This window comes from Cheilinus undulatus, linkage group 3, assembly GCF_018320785.1.
Source record: "Cheilinus undulatus linkage group 3, ASM1832078v1, whole genome shotgun sequence".
In the NCBI taxonomy this organism is placed as follows: Eukaryota; Metazoa; Chordata; class Actinopteri; order Labriformes; family Labridae; genus Cheilinus; species Cheilinus undulatus.
In genome coordinates, this window is record NC_054867.1 from 52,174,968 (window position 1) to 52,192,077 (window position 17,110).

The window sequence follows — 17,110 nt, forward strand, 5'->3', positions numbered from 1 at the left end:
AGCAAACATGCACCCAATCCTAAGAGGTTAAATTCTGACTTTGGATCATGAAGTTTTTGTACTTTTTGATTCCATTGATAATTGAAATAAAAAAGATTTGATCATTTTGAGACACATGAAACATATTAACACCATTTTATTTCGAACTCAAAAACAGAAATGTTGCAGTTGTCTTTGAACAATTTCGACAGTTTGTAGACGTTTGTGCACACTTTTTGATTATTAATAGTATAAAATTGACCAATACTGGGTTTGTTAGACTTTATCTTTGCTGACTTGGTATCAAACAGGTTTCACTTTGCTTTGACTTTTGCTAGAATTATATTAAAGTTTCTAATTCTGCAACATTTGTCATTGCATTTGCAGGAACCTGCACCAGAATATACATTGTGCATTATCATTAAGCTAAAAGCATTACTATATAATTTTTGGACCATATTGCCCAGCCCTAGCCCACACATCTACAGTGAGAAAAATTCAGCACCAAATACAGAATTTTGCTTTTAATCTTTTCTTAAAAATCTAATTCACAGTCAATATTTCAATGTCCCCCATTTCTAAAAGGTTTAGGAAAACTGCAAAAATAAAAGAAAGGACATAAATAGCAATAAAACAAAAACCAAAAGGCTGAAGACAGACACGATCGCCACCTTCACAAGCCTAAATTTAATCAGCAGATCATCCCAAATTGAAAATTCAAACCTTTATTAACCCTTTCAATAGGTTCAAAGCAGCTTTCATGACCACAAAAAATAAATCACAGCGGTGCAAAATCAGCAAAGAATTATAGCTCATATATATATGACATAGAGCATTAAAGAAATACTGATATTGAGTAACCTAGCACAGGACCTTAATTCAATGCTTGATTGACAGGTGATTTCTGGGAAATGTAGTTCAAAACAAACCATACCACTGAACGTGTTGGCACCAAATTGATAACTCAGAACTACTGACTGCGACCGAATCCCCCCCGAGGGCTGAGCACTCACCGACACTGTTTGCCCCGACGTCCCTCCTCAAACCACAAAACATGACAGCAGACATGAAGGAGTTTTCTAAATCAGAGTTACATCCACAGAGGAGAGACAATAAAAGAGAAGAAGAAGAAGAAGACAGAGAGAAAAAGAGACAGAGAGGGAGATGTGGACTGCCGCGCTCTCTGGGAACACAGTGGCAATGATAAGAGATGACGGGCGCTTACGTTACGACCGCTCAGCCCCCGAGAGGGAGAGAGAGAGAGGGGGAGAGAGAGAGAGATAGTAACACATAAAAAGGGAGAGGGTAGGATGAGCTTAAGGGGGTTGAAAGTGTGAGGGAATGAAAGAGGTAGAAAGGGGAAGAAAAGGGCGAGATACTGAGAGTTTATGTTGGAGAGTCAGGAACAAAGAGTGAGCGTGATGGAGATTTTATTTTCTATTTATTTTTTTTTAAGGAAAAGCAAAACGACAAACTGTATGTTTATATACATTTGGAAAAAAGTGAATTATTGTGGATGTACAGGGGTGCCCAAACTACAGCCTAAAGGCCAAATGTGACCCAGTTTTATTGGCCTGCAGCAAAAAGAAAAAGAAACAAGGCCAACATTAGAACATGACACCTTTGATGGCATCTCTTAGTTTTGACAATCACCAGTTCTTCTTGAAACAAACATTTTGACAAGTAACCATAACCATCAATGGGGGCCATAACAATATTTTCATTCACAACATTGCCATGTTCAAACAAAAGGAGGCAACAAATAGCAGCACCACCAATTCACCTAATGAGCATGTTTGTGGTCTGTGGGAAGAAGCCAGAGTACTCAGACAGAATATGCAAACTCTGCACAGAAAGGTGGATTCAAACCAGGAGCCTTCTTGCTGCATGCCGCAGTCCATCAGCATCATGGTTTTTCTACATCTGACAGTGTGAGCCCTCTCCTGTGGAGTCTGTTCGATGCAGGGTTCAGCTCAGAGCAGCTGGATTTACAAGATCAAAAGACCACATATACTCTCTATAAGAGGGGTAACATACAAACATGTTACTTTGCCTTTCTTGGGTTGATTTTGTGGTCACTTAGTGTCTGTGTTGATGAACCGCTGTCGTAATAACGGGATAAAAGATTGAAAGTTGTTGCATTGTGTTGTATTAAAAAATTGACCAGATGCTATGTTCCTTTGTCTGACTTCCTGTCTGGGTCGATCTGCTCTGTTCGTCTGGACATGAGCTGGAAGCAGCTCCACTGACTTGGCTTGAGCCTTGAGCGGAGCAGAGTGGAGTGGTGCTTCTGGCATGTCGGTGATGTTTCACAGCGTGTGGTGTTGGTTTGCAGCAAGCCCAGATTGGGATGCAGTGAAAACATGGCACACATGGATCTTTGGAAATTGCAGGACAGGCATTCACAAGCTAGTAGGAGGAGTACTTAGCCATGTGGACTGCAGGAGATGTGGATCACTTTCTAGTTTGGAAATAAACAATTCAATCTCGGCAGCACTAGGTGTTGTGTTAAGTACAATGAAGCAGAAGACAAAGCTCGTTCTGTGCACTATATATTAAGGAGCTCTATGGAATTGATTAGTTGGAAAATCACATGGCTTGTAAACAGAAAAGTTAACCAACCACCAAGCTAAAGCCACCTGTTCTAGTTGTGAAAATTGTTGCCTACTATAATTTGCCTGTTGCTCATTAACTTGTGGTTCTTTTTGAATATCTTTCAACCACATTTAGGGTTTTGTTTGACATTTTTATTTTATTATTGCGTCATACATTAGGGATGCAACAATTTGTCGCTGTTGTCGACAGTAATCAATGGGGGCTTCCGTTGCACACAAATGTTATTGTTGATTTTTTTTTGCGCCTGGGCAACCTTTCTTTCATGCAGCGTGTTGCTATTATGTTTGCAAAACGTTATTTTCTCCAGCTGAGATGCTTGGGAGTGAGCCATCTGTCCTTCATACTATCTCTGTCTAGAGTTGTGCATGCTCAACAGTGATCGACAAGAAAAAAGAAAAACAGAGAGAAATGGCAGTGCCTGATGCAATGTCCTAAAACTTGGAAAGTCTAGGAGTATTTCACTCTTGATGGTTTAAAATAAAGTTTGGTTGTAAATTATTTAAAGCAGACTTTACATGGGAACACATCGGCAATGCACAAGCATTTAAAAAGAGAACGTTGGTCATCCACTGGTGATGGCAACCTTACTTCAACACTAATTGTGTTATGAGCCAAGACTAAATTATTGCTTGAAATTGAAGTTTAATAGTATTTCTTGAGCTTAGTTCAGTACTCTTTAATAAAGATTTACAATATATATATATAAAGCCATCAATGGACTTTTTCAGTGTGAATGTTTTTTTAGAATGTGCATAATTGAATCACAAAATTGCGTTGCTCCTGATGTGCACAAAAATTCACCTCCAAATTAATCACATTTTCGTGCTGTTTATTCGTGTCGCCCTTAACGTGTAAAGGCCTTAAGAGTCTGAAACCAACAGAGGTGAACAAGTACATTCTAATCTGGTTCTAATAATGGATGTTACTTGTAGGGGCCAGCTCTCTGTGGCAGATATAGCCTTAGTAGTCTGTTTATGGTATGGTCACATACGGGGATGCGAGTCACATGGTGGTGGTGGTGGTACGTCAGCTCCGGAAGCAGTAAAGTCAGCTGTTCACTTGGCAGGTTTCGTGTTTTAAACCAAGAGGGGAGAACGGGGAAGTCCTGCCTTTTGCTGACAAATGTAGGCGACTATCCTGAGCAACTTAGCCGCCGAGAGGCTGAATAGGGGAAAACAATACCTTTATCACCAATAAATCTACAAAAAGCAGTACTTTGAAGTAGTGTTCATTGACAATTCAACAGCCACCAACGCCAGGGAAGGTATTGGTTTTCCCTATTCAGCCTCTCGGCAGCTAGGTTGTTCAGGATAGTCACCTACATTACTGAATGAATATGGTCGATACAGGCTCACTTTTTTCTCATTTTGCTCATCTGCATGTTACTAGCTGCTTTCATTACCCTTAGAGATGTGTAAAATCCAAATAGGGCAATAAAAAGCTGGTAATGGTAGTGATGGGAATTGTGGCTCTTTTCAGTGATCCGGATCGTTTGGCTCGGCTCAGCAAAAAGAGCCGGCTCTTTCGGCTCCGAAACGACTCTTCTTTCCGTTACCAGTTTGTAGTGTTGTAGTACTTGAGACTTGTCTTGGTCTCGAGACCACATTTTAAAGGTCTCCGCTTGTCTCAGACTACAGAGCATTTTTACTAGGTCTTGTCTTGGTCTCAGACTGGCTGGACTGAGGATTTTGCATCAAGACTGGTTGAAACCAGCACTGAGCTGCTATTCTTCGATTTCATTAATGTAATAATAAGGAGAAGCACTTGCTAAAACAACAAATACCTGCAATTTGTGTGTAATGTTGAGAGATGGAAAATATGGTGTGTTCAGGGAACCTCAGTAAATTAGACGACTTTATCCATATGGTGTGATATGTTCAAATGTCCCATAAAAGATAAGAAAATTTATTTTCGACGAGAAATTTCAATAAATGCAGCTTTGAAGGACACTGTTTGTATTTCAGGGATATGTAATAGTTGTTATAGACTGAATCATGACATTTCAACTCAAACACTGCTCAGTCTTTACCACTTCTATTGTAAGTACTTGTCCTCATTTTGTCTTTACCCCCAAATTATAGAAAAGTATCGTTAGCGGTATCCATAAGGACTCGGATTGATAAAGAGTATCGATAACAGTACCAATTTCAATGAAAACTAACGACCCCCATCCCTCATTATAATGAGACCCCACTATGCAGGTTTTGGTCACAAAATGCTGCAGTCTCTTATGTTTTTTAAACACAACCAGGCTTTTCTTAAAATCTTCATTTCCCATGAAATGGGACTTTTGAGGACATGTTTTGTGGTCTTTGGCAACCTTTTATCCTTCAAATTAATTATAATTAATTATAATCAATTATAGAAAAAATTTTTTTGATGGTTTTGGTCTCGTCTCGGTCTTGACTTGGTCGCGATTCCCAAAAGTCTTGGTCTTGTCTTGGTCTCGGTGCACTCTGGTCTAAGGCAAGTCTTGGTCTCGGACAATGTGGTCTTGAGTACAACACTACCAGTTTGGCTTAACTCTTTGGGCGCCACAGTTTTTTCAAGAAAATATTCAATTGTGATATCAAGATTTCAAAAGGCTGTAGCTTGAAAGTGGCTAGAGATAAAGGCATACTGTAAATGAGAAAAATCTTCAGTATGACCCAAAGTTTGTGGTGGGAGTAAATTCACTCATCTAATTTGCATATTCTGACACCACCAGGCAGCCTCCACCGCCACTGCTTCTACCACATCTGCCCCTATCTCCGCAGTGTTTTGTTTATTCCTGTTACCTCTGTCAATATTCGTGTTTTGACCACCCCTGCAACCCCCACCATGTCCCCACCCCGGCTATTGTTAGGAAAAGCAACGGCTTCAGTATGTGCTGCTTTGTGGATTCTCATGGCGCACACACTCGCTATGGCTGCTCACAGATTCACGGCAGTTTCGGTCTCACTGAACAACTGAACGTCGTGTATTGACCACACCTGAAACCCCCACCACGTCCCCTCATCAGCATTCGCTGATTACTCCCACTCCGGCCCCGATGAGGAAAAGCATCGGCTTCGGTATGTGCTGCTTGTGGACTCTCATGGCACACGGAGTCACAGTGGCTCTGACGCACCGCTATTACCGGATGACTGAATGTCATCGTCACAGGGGTGAATATTCCACTATTCCTCCCTGCATTGTGAGTATTCTCGCTACAATTTGCTCTCTTTCTCTCTTTTACGCTCCGACTACAACCACTTCTACCACTTCCTCATCTCCTCGACCGGCCGTACGTCTTCAAACTCTCTCTCCAAAACTTTGAATAGAAACATGCTAACTAATGCTGCTGGGATTGAAGTTACTCATGTCCGCCATCTCCTGGTGTAAAGTGGTAACAATATTAGGCACCATACTTGCAGCTACAGCTTTACAGTGGCTTTCTTGACATGACTTAAATCCATCTGCAGAAACATTTGCATATATATGTTCATTATAAATGCTTCCTCCATCCGTTGTGGTTTCTATAAGGCATGTTAATGATCTTTCATGTGAATGAACACATTTTCAAGAGAAATGGTGGCAAAATTCTCATTTAAAAATCATCATTCTTCAGTATGAGGCATGGCACCAGTGGAATTCTATTAAAAGGATGCATGTATACGTACTTCTGATTTGATTTCTATAGGAAACATTCTTTCTCTCTGCACGTTACCATAAACAAAGCTTGTCTGCTTCACTTTCTCGAATCATTGCTCACTTTCATTCCTCCTGCTCCTCTTTTCTCTTCTTCTTTCCCATCCCTCTCTCTCTGCTCATTTAGAAGCTGCTTTATCTTTTTCACTTTGTCTGAAATCATCAAAGCGGAGCACAAACCTACAGTAAACACATGCAGATCCAACATGTTTGCACACACTCTCTAATGCGTTGTATGCGCCCACACACACACACACACACACAGAGTAATCTGTGTGGCTGACGCGCTAATAACCCTACTTATTACTCTCTCTCTCTTTTCCTCATGGTCAGTTCATTGTCAAGGTCTCTCGCCCTGCGCTGCCTGACCTAGATTCATCCCAAACAGCTCAACATCACATCCTTTACATCAGCAGAGGCTCTGAGTCACAGCGCTAAGTCTCGTCTAGCCATAAAATCACCAAACAGTCAAGGCCACCAACGCACGCAAACGGCCGCGCTGAAGCTATGCTTTCTGACGGTCTGACTGTGGTCCGCTTTTTATCATGTGGAAGTGAGCAGTCCTTTTGAGTTCAGCTGATTCGGTTGGTGGCCTTGACTCTTTGGTGACCTTTGAGCCGATCATCAGGGAAGAAAATAATGTCAAGAACCTGCAAATAGATGATTTAGCATACTAGTCCATACTTTCTGCTACAATATTTAAGCATTTGATCCACATTTTTTGTAGAACTTGTCAGTATTCTGGTCTTGTTTATGAGTGTAAAATGGATTAAGAGATGGGCAGGTGGGTTGGAGCAGCATCAGCAGAAATGTTGGGTCTTATTCTGTGGCAGCTGGCTAAAGAAAAGCTGAGCCTGAAGGCAAAGCTTTCAATTTACCAGTTGCTCTACGTTTAAATCCTCACCTGTAGTTATGAGCTTTAGATAGCAACTGAAAGAAGGAGATAACGTATAGAACAATGAAATGATCTTTCTCAAAAGACTCACAAGTAGAAACAGGAGAAAAGCTGCAGGAGCCAGTCTGTACCAGTGGTTCAGACATCTGCTCAGGATGTCCACTAGCCGTCTTCCTCTGGAGGGTTTCAGGGTATATTAACCCGAGTGTAGAACCTGGGGTAGACCTGCTGGAGGGGTTACTGACATAATAACTGGCGGGGGAATGTCTAAAGCTCTATCTTTGAAATGCACAAGCATATGATGTTTGCAGAGGACGTCAGATCACAGAGAAGAGCTCCACATGGGCGGCAGGAGGTGATTTCTACACGGAGGAGCTCAAAATGCCAAAGTTTGTCTTATTTACGGCAGTTTTAACCAGTCAAACTGTCAAAAAATGTTGTAAGCTTCTTTTGTGTCCTTAGAGGTGGTGACACATTCAGAAATAACTTAAAAATCTCACAGTAGCTGGGTTTCCATTAAAGTTTCTCACAAAATAAAGGCGATATGACTTCAATTTTGATTAAGTACAATTGCGCTTTAAATGCGTTTCCATTGAAGGGAGTTTTGGGCATAGGCCTTGAAATTCTCGTAAAATCTCATCTTGTGTGAATTCCCTGCAGGAAAGCTTGACGCTCACAGCCTGTTGGGTATTGGTACGGTTTTGGTTACATCTACAGCGGTTGCCTTGATAATTTTGAACAAAAGACAAAGGCAATGGATGATAGTTCAGAGGTAAAGTCCGTACGTTTGGCAAAAGCCATGTTTAAGGGTATAAGTATGATGTTAAGAAAAGTCTCGTCTCTTCTTCTGTCTACACGAACCGCGCCATGTTGTCTCGGAGTGACTGGTCATGTGACACTGTACGTGATTGGATGAATGTTCTGTCTGTCACATCTTTACGGGCCAATCAGAGCAACAAAACACATGACGTAGCCGCTACCAAACTGCCAAAAGAGTAAATTCCATAGAGAACTGCATAACCCGAACCATGGTGACTGTAGACATGTCAGTACATGGCTTTTGTCGTTTTAATGAAAAGAAAACAACTCACTGCTGTTCTTTGTTCTTCTTTTAACAAAGAGATGTTGTCAAGTTCTGATAAAACTGGTGCTTTAGCAGCGTCCAGGCTAATCTCTTTCACCATAGTTGCACAGGTCTCTTGTTGCTGCTTGCTTATGTCATGATCCGGAGCCCCCTTGTTGCTAATTGGTCCCGAGACTTTCTAACCGGGCCCAAATGGTTCAGATGGGAGCTTTGCAAGATGGATTCGCCAGTGAGAAACATGAAAACGGGTAAATCCATCTGCTTTGCAAGGTTAGCAGCAAGAAAGGTCCACCAGTGTTTAAAAAGCACAGATCTATTTTTTGCATGTAAAGGAAACATAAAAGGAACTGTGAAATGTTGCTTAGCTTGAAGCCACCATGAGTTGACTCCAGATAAGTGGACAAAAAAAAAAGAAAGAGAGATGGATGGATGGATGGATTCAAAATGTATTTTAAATGCAGGGAAATACTGAGGTTTAATCTTAAAAATTCAGTCAGCAATGAGATTTGTTTTCAAAATTTACTCGAGCAGTGATCTCCAGGAGGACATTAACCAATCAACTAATTTATCGAGCCAGATCATAACTATTGTTTCAACACACTCCAGAGAGAGAGAGCAGGTCAAGACTTAGCTCTGTGTTATATTATTTACAATTATCCAACATTAATTTCTCCCAATGACAGCAACAGTCAAGGAGAAAAGATGGTTCTTTTCCACAGGACAGCTGCAGTGACTGGTCAAATAATCCAGGTTTCCAACAGGTAATGTTGATATGAAATATACTTGGACTAAAATACAAAGGTTTGCCTTCATGCCAAGTGGCATAAAAAGAAAACGTGCCTGTGCACACACTTGCTTTACTGTAAATATTGTCTACTCATATGCCGAGTTCAGAAAGTCAAGTAGAACTCTGGAGAAGCTATTTCAAACCTACTTTGACTCTCTCGTGTATTTATTTAATCCATATCTAGGTATAAACACCCTCTCCGTCAGTGATGCCAAACAGCATTCCTGTGCGTTGTAAGACTGAAAATACAGAGCAGCTTCTTCTAATGGCCTCTCAGAGATAAAACAGGGGAAGAGGATGACACGTTCCCAGGCTGATGACTAAAAATACCTTCAAGTCATACCTCATCTTCAGCTCTGTGGCTGTTCAAAAAGAAGAAAAGTCTATGCGTCATATCTCACCAAAACACGGTCAAGTTCACTTCAATCATGGAGAGACTGTCTTTCAGTTATTTTTTCTTTTTTAAGATTGTTAAAAGCAATTTTACCTTTTTAAATGGGTGTTAAACTTGACTTTTAGGTGGTTTTATGGTTAAGTTTGCACAAATGTGGACAGAGGTGGTTGTCCTTGAACTGGGCGGTAACATTTAAATGCAACCTACGGCTCCTTTCCTGCATATCATCTCTCCACAGTTTCCAGCGCTATCCACTGTTCTGTCTCAGTAAAGGCAGTGGGTAATGCTCTTCAATAAATCTTTAAAAAATTACTCCATTTGTCGAAGACTGTGCTATGCATCTACGTTTAGGAAGCATGTATTTGCAAGATTGATGTGCAGTATCGCTTTAGCGCTAATCTCTTCCGTCATAAATGCACCGGCCTCTTGTCACTGCTTGCTTACATCTGGGAAGTGCTGCCTCTTACTCCTCAAACTATGCTGATTGGTCCTGTCACTCTCTTACAGGGCCCAGTCTGTTCAGATCGGAGCTTTGCAAGATGGATTCACCAGTGACAAACACGGAAACAGGCGAATCCATGTGCTTTGCAAGGTTACAAGTTTAAGGGATCAAGTCTGAAATAACTGACAAATAAATGACAAGTTTTACTCTCTAATCCCTCTGTTGTTTTCATGTTTTAGTCATAAGAATTGTGTGATAAATCTCTTGTGACATTGGTAGAAACTAAGTCTTTGTGTTCAAGGACAAACAGTTATGAAGACACTAATTATTCTTTTGTTGTTAAGCTCAAAATCTTTAATAAACAACAGATGCACTTCATGTTAAAGCTTTGTTTTACTCATAAATACTCCGACCAGTGTGTAAGCCTTCATGGTGTTACTGTCTGCATGTGAGGAAATCAGGAACCTTTACTGTTTCATCTACGAGAAAGAAAACTGATAAGTCTGTGCAAGGAGTTTTAATCTAAAAGCATCTCAGAAATATCTTTGGGCTCCATCTTTGCTGATGCACAAGAAACCATGAAAAGATATGCGTAGCTTTTTTTTTTAAGACCAGCATCAGGCCAAACAAGATGACAGATTTGTTGAAATTTAATGTGAAGACATCTGAATGCAGAGATTGCAATCAGTGTCGTGTGAATTACAAATACACACCATGAAAGCTGGAATATTAGACACATTAGTATATGGGCAACTGTTTCCTTTATGGCCGTGGTACCAACTACACTGTTTTCACTGTAATATACTGTATTTTTCTGTGAAATGTTAGGATGAATGAGCTTGATAACAATGCTAATGGAAGATACGAACCATTAGGGTTGGGTATCGTTTGGCCTTTTTTCCAGTACTGGTGCTAAATCGATACCTTTTATACACTGCTGGTGCCTAAACTGTGCCTGAATCAATACAAGGGGAAAAAATGTGTGTTGAAATTCAGCAACACACAAAAATAATGTGCAGAAATATCTTCATAAGGTGCCCGTCAAACGTGGGAAAATAAAAGGAAACCGGTGTAACTTACATTAACAACACAACTTCCATTAAGCATTTCTTGCCTTTCATTGGGTGGTAGGGTATCAAAATGAAGTACTGATACCTGTGTTGTAATGTGGTCTGGCAGATATTGGATGTGTTGGTACCGGGACCATGTCTGTACCAGTTTTCGATACTCATCCCTATTCATAATTAGGTCTGTAGTCAACCAAAGAAAATTGTGGTCAACTAAAATCGCACCAGATCATCAATTAATCGATTGGTCGTGAGATGGACAAAAAAAAAAAAAAAAATCACTGAATATGTAGTCAGTATATTAAGGTGGTAATTAAAATTCAAAATGAACCCAAAATGAACTTAATAATCTTAAGATTTTTGCAGTATAACCACCTTATGTTGTAATTAAAAAATCCTTTTTAACGAACGTTGCCACAACGCTGACTTTTTCAACTTGTTGTTAATTAACAGGAAACAAAGTATGAACGTGCTTCATGGGCTTTGGTGAGAGGGTCCTAGTGACGTTGTTTTGACTTTCTGGGTATTTAACCGGTAATTAATTACCCTTAAAGGCACGGGTAAATTATATTTGAATAGTATATTCATAGATTTTTTTTTTTTGTAAATTATAATTTGTAACACTAGATAACTTAAAAAAAACCACATGACATCTCCTTTCTCACCCCTGCAAAAAAATAAGACTTCTTGTAAAAAATAAATCCTTGTATGTATTTAAAAGCCACTGACAAGTCTGGAATTATTTTAAATATCTGAAAATGAGATGTTTATCTAGATTTATTAGGTGATTGAGGCCCAAAGTAAGTGTTTAAGAGGTATTTCTGACTAGAAATAAGATGGACTGATGTTTGACTTTTTGCAGGTGTAGCTACTTGTTTTAGTGAGTGCTTCTCCTTATTATCACATTAATGAATTCTTGATGGAAAATCCCGAGACCGAGACAAGACCAAGACATTCAAAATGGGGTCTTGAGACCAGTCTCAAGACCAAGACTTTTCTTGAGTACTACAGCATTAATCTGTTGTGGTCATCCCTTGATGCCACATTAGGCTGTGTGTCTATAGCCGGCTTTTTTTTGGCACTGGCAGCGTTTATTTCTCATTCTAAACCAATGTAGTTGGGCGCTCTGAGTGCTCAGCGACCTCAGTGTCAGCTATTTTTGTTGCTGCACTTAACTCACTCTTTTTTGGAAAAAGTTCAACTTTTGGGACAGCGCTGTGCTCGTCAATGTCAGTTCTCTCTCACTTGCCAATCAAAATCAAAAAGAGGCAGGACTTCTGACAAAAGCAGAAGAGAAACCGATCTGACTCATCCTATTCTGAGTGTAGTTTTAAGGTCTGCAGCTGCTGTCTGCATCAGCATCAGTGCCTGACCTCATAAATGCTCGGCAGAATGAATGGGCACAAATTCCTACAGAAACACTCCAACATCTTGTGGAAAGCCTTCAAGGAAGAGTGCATGCTGTTACAGCTGCAAAAGGGGGCCAGCTTCATGTGAAAGTACATGCATTTGAATACAGTGGCATTACAGTCCCTGTTGGTGTCACACAGCTGAATACTTTTGTCCTTACAGTGTGTGTTTGATAGGAATGGATGGAAAGACAATCAATTAAACTTAAAATTAATCCAAAGACATCTCACAGCACCAGTTACTGTATATCAGGCTAATTTTATTTTGCCATTTGGTTTGTAAACTTCATGAAAGTTGCAAGTGCAGAGCATTCTGCTCTTATTGGTCAATGTAAATGATATTACTGTAGAAGGCTGAATATGTGTGGTCTGATCTTGGTTTAAGGTTGTAGGAGCTGCTGGCTCAGGACTTACAAGTTGCTTCATGGGATCAAATCCTGTGACCAAGTAAGTCTACTGTGACACACAAACACACATTTAAATATTTATTATTAAACCATACACACATCAATCAATCACAAGGCTGCAACCAATGAGTTAAAGGATGAAGACGTGATCGGGGCTGAAGCAATTCAAGCATTAGAACTTGATAAAGGGTGATTTATAATGAGCAGTTGCATGCTTATATCCAGTGATGTGGTCATATAAGCTGAGAGCTGTAAGCGTGTGCATGCATGTTTGTGTTTGCATGTTTTGCACATAAAAATAGCATGCTTGTGTTGCTCTGCTACAGTCTCAGGAGGATTTTTTTGCATGCTGTATGCATGCATCTCTATTTTAGTCTGCCTCTGTCTGAGTTATTAAGTGTGATGTGCAAGCGTGCATATTTGTGCGTACAAGTGGGTCAGATAGAGTCTGTGTTTGTGTGTATTTAGGCATCCCTGTGCTTTCTTTCCTCAAGGCTCAAAAAGAAGAAAAGATGGCAAGAGAGGAAGAGAGAGACGAGAAGACAGAGAGAGAGACGAGAGGTGCAAGGAGGCAAAATAAGTGGTCAGGATAATGACTCATGTCAGCTAGCTCCTCCAGACACACACGCTAATATACACAATCAGAAACACACACACTTACATACACACAGTCTGGGGACACTTGAGATCATATTTAATGTTTCACTCGGTCAGAGTGTTTCTCATCTCGTCTCTGTGTCTTTCTCTGCTCTCATTTTCGCCCTCCTCTCTATGGCTCATTCTGTGGGTTTCAAGTGCAAATGAATCCACACTCCGAGGATTATGGGTAAGTACTTTGAAGTGGCAAATGATGGCCTCCTGTGGTTTGGTGCAGAAAACACACATGCACTCAGACACATGGAACACAGGCGCCCACATTCAGACGTGTGCATGAGCCGACACAGGAGCTTCTGCAGAGCAGTCCTCTCACACAGTCACTGTAGGCAGCTGGTTAAAAGAACATCTGCACTCATGTCAGTCTGTCTAGACGAGGATAGACCAGGCAGACACAAACATAGTGGCTCCTTTAGCTGTAATCCTGGATGAACTGAGCACACATATTGCTATGAAACCTAAAGTGTGATCATTCCTTTCAATGCAAGAATACACATTGCATCTGCAATGTTAGTAACAGAAATCACAGTTCGATTTCCTTTTTTTTTTTTTTTTTTTAAGTTTCAGCCTTTATTTTAAGGCGTATTGATTGGTGTAAAGCAATTATCATCAAGTGGCAGCTCGGGGGCCACATCAGGCCCCCAACAGCTTCTCCATCTGTAGATCATTAAATCCAGAAAATGTGTAGCGGAAACATATGCTGTGGTTTTCGGGGTATCTTTAAACATACAGCTATTAAAGCAACCCCAAAAATATTGGAGACTGAAACAGTTTTTGTCCAGATTATTAGCAAATATGCATGATAAGCACATACTCATTCAATTCTGTCGTTTTCTGTGTCACCTGACCAGCCAAGGTGCTTTGAGTGTGTATTTTTCTTCACTTGTTTCCTGCTTGTGTTTTTCACTAATCAGGGCCGAGCATTTTTGCATCAAACCAGGTAATGGGCAACATGACACCCCAGCAATATGTAGCTGAAATATCTCGTTGCAGCTTTGTGGCTGGTTGTAGCATAGGTGATAGGGACTGATTATACTGCCAAAAGCTAAAAATTCAGTACATTTTAAAGGAAACAAAAAAATGTATCAACAGGGCACGCCAGTAGTCCAGTGGTTAGGGCGCGCACCATGTATGCGGGTGGCCTGGGTTCAAATCCAGCCTGTGGCACCATCTCCTGCATGTCTTTCCCTGCTCTCTTCCCTGTTTCCAGGTCTGTCCACTATCCTCCTCTATCTAATAAAGGCACGAAAAGGCCCAAAAATAAATCTGAAAAAAAAAAAAAAAAAAAGTGGATTGCTCTACAAGTGTCTGGAATATGGTTGCTGTAAACATTTGAAAACACTGAGATCTACATGTGACTGAATTTTGGATTTAGACTGTAAAAATGTTTTGCCTCTTCCCTAGCTGGGCTTAATGTGGGCGGGGCCAAAATGTGGGCTCATGATGTCACGCGTCCACAGTGGGAATGACCCCGCCCCTCGAACACTACAATATAAAATCACAGAGCAGTTCATCTCAGTACAGTCCTATGCCCCTGGTAATTTTCAAGGACATTCAGAGCACTACCAGAACTGTCAATCCTCCTTCCCAACCAATGGTGCCCTAATGTGGGGTTACTTGCCATAGCAAGCCTAACTCCAGCCTAAATTTTTTTGCTTAAACATGCCTAAAAGTTCTGCACAGAACTGTTTGTATTTCCCTAACATTTTTAAATCATTATTTTATGTGACTCAGAATTTGTATCTGTCTAATAAGCAGTCAGACAGATATATTTTATCATAGAAGGTGGACAAAAACAACATTTTAAGCACTTTACTTGCCATAATATAAGCACTTTTCAGACCTTGATAACACACCAGTGAATCCTATGAACCTGGATTATAAAAAAGGAAAATGATAAATCTAACAAGAATATATCCAATATTAAAACCCTCACCTTCTATGCACCACAAGTATGAAAGAGGAGCTTCTTTAGACTTTATCTGTCTTTAATGTATTACACTGATGGCTTGAGGGTCTCCATGATTTTTAAATCAGTTGTTTTTTTCTGCTGTTGCAAACGTCTGTGCCTCTCTCTAACTTTGCTGTAGCTCTTCCCTTTTCTCTCTCCCTTTAGTTCCCTAATTCCTCTCTTCTCTCTGAGTCTACGTCTCCCCCTGCTGTGCATCTCCATTCCATCACTCTAAACGCTCTCAGCACCGCGGGACACAAATGAGGACAGATGGAGACAAAAGGGGAGTCTGACAACAAAAAAACTGAAGGAGAAGGACGACTGAGGGGAACAGAGGACAGGAAGATGGAAATATGCTGAGGAAGAACGAGAAGGGATGAAGCAAGGAGATCTGGGATGGTAAGGAAGAGAGGACGGTAAAATAAGAAGGTCACATCTGCTATGACTGATTTCATCTGTAATGTAATGCAGAGAGATAAAGTTTAAGACATCTCATGAATCTGAACATAACCACTGATATTACATCTCTTTAAAGGTTTTGCACAATACATCTCCAAACTTAAATTAAACAGGGTTTTTATAGTACCAACACTGTTTTTGGCCCTGCTTTCCTGTGTGACTGTCAAAAGCTACAGAACATTAAGTTAATTGTCTACGGGTCTGGGTATAAAAGGAGTATTATAGAGAGGCAGAGTCTCTCAGAAGTAAAGATGGGCATGACTTCACCGATCTGTGAAAAACTACATTGAAAAATTGTGGAACAATCACAAAAATTATGTGACAACTCTGAATATGCCACTATCCATGGGCGTAGCACAGGGGGGAAAAAGGGTACTGATACCCAGGCCCACAGTAGGGAGGGGTTCTTGAGAAGCCTGCAATGAAAAGTGTGTTTTTATTTATTTTTCTATTAATTTATGTCATTTTGTATGAAAAGTAACTAAATGAATCGGTCAGCAGACTGAACTTTGCATCAAATAGAGTAAAATACAATACTGGGGGGGGGGGGGGGGGGGTGCTCCTCCCTTAAGAATGTCAAAATTGTGTAGGACAGCGCTGCAAAATAATGCAAGTAAAATTAATTTAACCATAGTCAAAATATTGCTCATAAATGGGGAAATTATGGTCCAAAAATACATTTAAATGCATAGATATTTGTAAAAATGGCAAATCTGGAGAAATCTGGAGAAATCTCTGTGAGCAAGGGACAAAGCTGAAGGTCAATATTGAATGCTTGTGATCTTGGGGCCCTCAGGGGCCACTGCATCCAAAACAGGCAAGATTCTGTATTGTAAATCACTGCATGGGCTCAGGAACACTTCCAGAAATTATTGTCTGTCAACACAGTTGGTCATGCCATCCACAAATGACAGTTAAAGCTGGATCATGGAGAAGATGCCATGTGTAAATAATGTGTGAGAAATAATGGAAAACTGTTCTGTGGACAGATCAATCAAAATCTGAAACTCTATTTGGAAACACCAGACTCCATGGCCTGTGGACTAACGAGGAGAGGCAGCATCCAGCTTGTGATCAGTTATAAAGCCTGCATCTCTGATGGTATGGGGTTGCATTAGTGCCTATGGCGTGGGCCCCTTAAACATCTGGGAGGAAACGGTCAATGAAGCAGAAGTGCAGGTGAAATCACTGGCGTGTTTTTCAACTGTTTCACTTTTATTGTGCATTACTTCACTAGCTAAACAACCAATAATAGAATTTTAGCTCACAGATGAGCCATGCTACCCTTTCAGCATAC